At 45.8% G+C, this 6,000-nt stretch overlaps 1 pseudogene; it reads left to right on the top strand.

The window, feature by feature from the left end:
- The first annotated feature begins 1,089 nt into the window (after positions 1 to 1,089).
- On the top strand, positions 1,090 to 1,612 carry LOC131762935 (large ribosomal subunit protein eL43-like; annotated as a pseudogene).
- The last annotated feature ends 4,388 nt before the right edge of the window (positions 1,613 to 6,000 follow it).

The following is a 6,000-nucleotide window of genomic DNA, read 5'->3' as shown; positions in this document are numbered from 1 at the left end:
TCTATCACATTTCTCTTTTCCTCTACCTTTTCCCCTGCCGGCTTTCTGTTCCTCCTAACGACCCGAAGACTCCCCTCCTGCATTACATGGTCTGAGCGGTGCAAATTTCCTAGAATGTGCTCTTCCGCCTTCCCTACCCACACATCTGGCCCAGAGAGGCCATGGAAGTCTCAGTGATGAGAGAAGTTGTGGCTTTCTCAGGAGTTTAGCTTTGAAATTCTCTGGACGCTCTAACTTTTGTCAACAATGTACACAGCACCGTCCACTGAAAAAAGTGCACAACCGAAAAGTTGAGAATTCTGTTTTATTCGGCAGAATTTCTGAGGACTTGAGGCCCGGGAGGCAGCCTCTCAGCTAGCTCTGAGGGACCACTCCCAAGACACAAGAGACGAGCCTGGTACTGGCATCTTTACAATCGACACGGCGCTTTTCTCCACCACAACCCAGTGTCAGTAGATTGGCTTCACTGTGTGCGGGTGAGCGGACCCAAGTTTGCTTCAGTAACAGAAATCATCTGTCACGTAAATGCTATTAAAAATGCATTTGCCTAACTGTATTTTCTTTAATTTGCTTTTCTGTATCAGTGAGAAGATTTTCAACTAAACTGAAATTTAAGAGTTCTGTGTTTTAGGACTGTAGGGTTTAATTTATCATGCCTTCAAAAGCTTCCTACGGTAGGTACTCAGTAAAGACCCTCTTTTAAGTGCACAGATTAGACCAAGAGCAAATCTCTATTGTCACTTTTATTAGCCCCTGAATATTAGTTCTTAGTTTTCCTTTATATTGTACAGTCCCAGGTAACACTATCAGTTTCCTTTAGTTTCTTTAATAAATATTTCCCGAGGGGCAGGTCTGTAAGTCCTGTCTTATAATGCCACACAGGGGAAGTAATCCCTAGTGAAACATGTCTATCCTGCAATATAATTAAGCAAAAGCGATGTAACCATCTTGTATGAAGCCTATTTACATACACCAATTTTTATTAACTTTCTTCTCAATATTATCATTGTATACCTTTACCTTTAGTTTCCATCAGGAGCCAATCAACAGGTCTCCTCCTCTCTGGTCTCGGACCTCGGTGGTGGTGACATGGCCAAACGCACCGAGAAGGTCAGAATGCTGGGTAAATACGGGACGCATTATGGTGCCTCTTTCTCCGGAAAATGGTGAAGACAATTGAAATCAGCCAGCACGCCAAGTACACTTGCTCCTTCTGCGGCAAAACCAAGATGAGGGCTTCCCTGGTGGCGCAGTGGTTGAGAGTCCGCCTGCCGATGCAGGGGACGCGGGTTCGAGCCCCGGTCCGGGAAGATCCCACGTGCCGCGGAGCGACTAAGCCCGTGAGCCATGGCCGCTGAGCCTGCGCGTCCGGAGCCTGTGCTCCGCAACGGGAGGGGCCACAACAGTGAGAGGCCCGCGTACCGAAAAAAAAAAAAAAACCAAGATGAAGAGACGAACTGTGGGCATTTCGCACCGTGGTTCCCGCATGAAAACGGTAGCTGGTGGTACCTGGACCTACGACACCACTTCTGCCGTCACAGTAAAGTCAGCCATCAGAAGACGGAAGGAACTGAAGGACCAGTGGAAGCGCCACCACTTGAAACATTGCTAGCCTACAGTAAATGGGTCACTTTATGTAACAACGACAACAAAAACAAAAAACAAAGCTTGTTCTTACCAGGACTCCTAGAAGATGTTTTTTTTTTTTTTTTTTTTTTTTTTTTTAATCACCAACCATTTAATCTATTTGGTATAAAAGACTCTGGGTTCCCAGGTGGTGCAGTGGTTAAGAATCTGCCTGCCAACGCAGGGGACACAGGTTCGAGCCCCAGTCCGGGAAGATCCCACAGGCCGCGGAGCAACTAAGCCCGTGCGCCACAGCTACTGCACCGCGTGCGCCTAGGGCCCGCATTCTGCAACGAGAGAAGCCACCGCAATGAGAAGCCCGCGCACCGCAACGAAGAGTAGCCCCCGCTCGCCGCAACTAGAGAAAGCCCGCGCGCGGCAATGAAGAACCAATGCAACCAAAAATTAATTAATTAAAAAAAAAAAAAAAAAAAAAAAAGACTCTGGGTCCCCAGAGAGGAGTTGAGCCAAGGGACCCAGGCCCTGTTGTCAATCTTGAACCTTGACTAACTGGCCTAACTGCTGCCTCAGGTAATCGTTGTTCAGGTATCTCAGCGTAATTTTCCTTCTGCCTTTACATATATAGATATATGATAGATATACGTATTTATTTATTTTAAACTGGGGTAAATAGAGTGGACTTGATTGGGACCTTTTAATGTTGGGGACAGTTGGGGGGTCCTTTTGGATCATCCAACCTTAGGTCATGTTCTATCAAAACCTTTTCCTTTAATCTTATTAACATTCATTTTACTTACCCATTTTTAAATACCAGTGTTAGGGACAGAGTAGGATAGTTGCAGAGGTAGTTTTAGAAATCCCACTAGGGGATTATAGATAGAGAGGGAACTTTGAGGAACTTTGGGAGACCACTCTAAGGTAATGATCACTCAGGAAAGCTATTGGAACATCATGAAACAAAGCAGGCTTGCTTAACAATAAAGCCATATATAAAAGCACAAGATATTCAAGGTCAGCAAGATACTAATCCTTAGGACCAAGTGCAATGGAGCAGAACGCAGAACCCTGAAGTGCCCCCACCCCCAATCAGACTGTAGCCATGACATGAGCTGCTCCTTTTTTTTTTTTTTTTTTTTTTTTTTTTTTTTTTTTTTGCGGTACGCGGGCCTCTCACTGTCGTGGCCTCTCCCGTTGCGGAGCACAGGCTCCGGACGCGCAGGCGCAGCGGCCACGGCTCACGGGCCCAGCCGCTCCGCGGCATGTGGGATCTTCCCGGACCGGGGCACGAACCCGCGTCCCCTGCATCGGCAGGCGGACTCTCAACCGCTGCGCCACCAGGGAAGCCCAAGCTGCTCCATCTTGAGCAGTACTGAATCGAGGGCCAGCACAATTCCCGGAACTGGCCTCAAGAGAATGGGATTAACATTACTGCTCATAATAATCTATATCTTGGTGGGCAGCCAAAGAATTGTAGCTTTTCTGCTCATATATGTAAACAGGCAACTAAAATTGGCAGCAAAGAGGTGCTACAGACCCATCATGTCAACATCTTCCACTCTGAGAAGATGGTACCCTATGTCAGCATGAAGTTATAGAAGATGAATCTTTGCCCCTAATCCCATAAAAATGGAATGATCTTTGACAGTGGGGAATTGAAAACAGCTCTTTTGCCGCTTTCCTCTTTGCCCATTTCTGTTCCCCTCTAACCTTAAAATAAACTAATTATAGGAATGAGATCACTAGGCTATTTAACCTAACTCCTGACTTGAGCTCTCCCGAGTGCACACCATGCCTCGTCTAACCTGTTGATCCTTTTCCTAGATTAAATGAAGAATGAAGAACGAAGTGGTTAAGGAATGACCAGCTCTCTGCCCCCAATAGCCCCCTAGGCAATCCTGCAGGCAGATCACACAAGCAAGATAATATCTAAAGAGAGAGCCAGCCAGCCTGCACACAATGGAGAAGGATGCAGAACCCAACTTCTTGCTTTGATGATTCACTGAGATTCTTGTCTCCCAGGTTTCCCTTTAAAAGCTGTCATGGCTGAGCAGAGCCTTCGGAATTTGTTTCTGGACAGGAGACCACCTTCTCTCCAGATTGCCAGTTTTTCGGATTAAAACACTTTTCCTTCCTACTGACACTTGCCTTTTAAAGTATTGGCTTCTGAGCGGCTAGCAGCTGAACCTGGGTTTGGTAACACAAGGACAGGAATATAAGGGAAAGGTGACATTCCAAAGTAGAAGACCCTCATTATATTGAAACCTGAGATGATTTAACATATTTGAGTATATGTTACCACACTTCCGCTGATCTGAATAGCGCCATGACATTCCTAGTTGGATCACATAGGGTCAAAAACTCCCCCGCCCAACGTGAAAGAGGAGCTAATGATGTAAGCATGCCATCTACTCAAAGAATGAGGAAGAAGGCGGTCTTCTCTCCCTCCCCACTTTTCCTTTGGTTATAAAAATGTAGCCCATTTAGTTCTCGGGGCAGAGCCCTCTGGCTTGTCCGCTTGTATCCTTCGTGAGGGTCCTATATTAATAAATCTCGTTCTTACCTGTCACATTGCTTCTTGCTGAATCCCTCCTGCACCGAGACATGAAGAGCCGGAGCTTCATTAAGTCCTGAGATGAGTTGTGCAGTTTCAGTTGGAAGATTGTGGGTTCGAGTCCCAATTGAGGTGTACGGTTTCACCAATAAAACAACTGTTTATAATGAGAGCTTTCTAAAAATTTACCAATTTAGAAGTTTTTCCAATTTCAAGGATCCATCATCTGGCCATTAATGAGATATAATATTAATAGTGATTCAAACCAATAAGATGCAAGAGGCTTCCGCACAAGAGGGTGCAAAGGATGCACCTAAAAAAGATCCAGAGGGGGCTTCCCTGGTGGCGCAGTGGTTGAGAGTCCGCCTGCCGATGCAGGGGACACGGGTTCGCGTGCCCCGGTCCGGGAAGATCCCACATGCCACAGAGCGGCTGGGCCCGTGAGCCATGGCCACTGAGCCTGCGCGTCCGGAGCCTGTGCTCCACAATGGGAGAGGCCACAACAGTGAGAGGCCCGCGTACCGCAAAAAAAAAAAAAAAAAAAAAAAGATCCAGAGGGTTTATTCCCCCAAATACTCTAAGAAAGTACAGGCTGATGTAACAAATGTTAAGATGGCAAAAAAAACCACAAAAAACCCTGAAAGTTGACACAGGCAAAAGACTGCTCAGAATCCCAGTCTATTTGATTGGATGCTAAAGGTACACCTATGGGTACCTTCTGGATGGCAGAGACTGTAGCAGGAAAGAGCCGATTCTGACTCCATGTTGGATCTGTTTCTTTGACTTTAGCCTTTGCTTTTCGTTGCTTTTGTGATTATAATCATACATAATGGCCTGCCTCAGGGAGCCCTACCCACCTGTGAAGGGCTGCAAGACAGACGAAATTAATACCTCCCCTCCCTGAAGCTGGCCGTTCCAGGAGATGTCTTACAAGACTGACGGCCCTTTTTACTTTATTTCCTCCCCACCTCTCCCTCTCTATTCTGCCTTTTTACTTTCCTTCCCTTTCTGATTCTACAAAAGAAGCTGGCATCCAGACCCCGATAAGATGGTTATTTTGAGACACTAGTCTGCCATCTTCTCAGTCTGCCGGCTTTCCGAATAAAGTCATATTCCTGGCCTCAACACCTCGTCTCAGATTTATTGGCCTGTTGTGCAGCGAGCAGAGGGAGCTTGGACTCAATAACAAGACCAAGTTTTTAAAACACAGGCACACATACCAAAGCGCCCAAAGGAGATCAGGTAGAACATTTACATTTCAAAGGCACAGGAAGAGAAATGCAAGTCCCCCCTGGAAGGGCTTTTGTTTCTTTAAGACCAGAATACTGAAAAGATGTTTCTATTAAGCCGGCCTTTCTCATTTAACTGCGTAGGCAATAAAAGAACCCCATCTTAGCCATTCTAAGGGCGAGAGTTCCTCTAATTTCCAATTAAGTAAGTACGTATAAGTATGAGCTCTGTACATACATGAATCTGGTTGGAGTTTTAGTCAGAGGTTGGCTATCTGATGTCCCTCATTTTTGTCTGAGAGAATCTATTTCCCATTTTAAAGTTGAATTTGTTGGGGATAAAATGTACTAGTGTGCTTTTATCCTGACAAATTCTTGTGAAGAGAGCCAATTTGAGGAAAGATGTCAGGTCAGCCCGATTAGGAGAACAAGAACTGGGAAAGAATTTAGAGGCCGCCATAGTCACCCGATAGCATTCGATAACTTGCTTTCTTTCTGCCATTTGTAATTTGGCTTGCATAATTTCTGCTATTATTTTCATTTCTCTGTGTGGTCCTAGACCACACAGTACCCCTCCAACTGAGCAAATCCCAGTGTTTTTCAACCGGGCTGCCCTAGTGTCTTTCAACTGGA

This window comes from Kogia breviceps, chromosome 9, assembly GCF_026419965.1.
Source record: "Kogia breviceps isolate mKogBre1 chromosome 9, mKogBre1 haplotype 1, whole genome shotgun sequence".
Classification (NCBI taxonomy): Eukaryota; Metazoa; Chordata; class Mammalia; order Artiodactyla; family Physeteridae; genus Kogia; species Kogia breviceps.
Note: the sequence above shows the minus strand (reverse complement) of the source record. Positions and strands in the feature narration are given on the sequence as shown.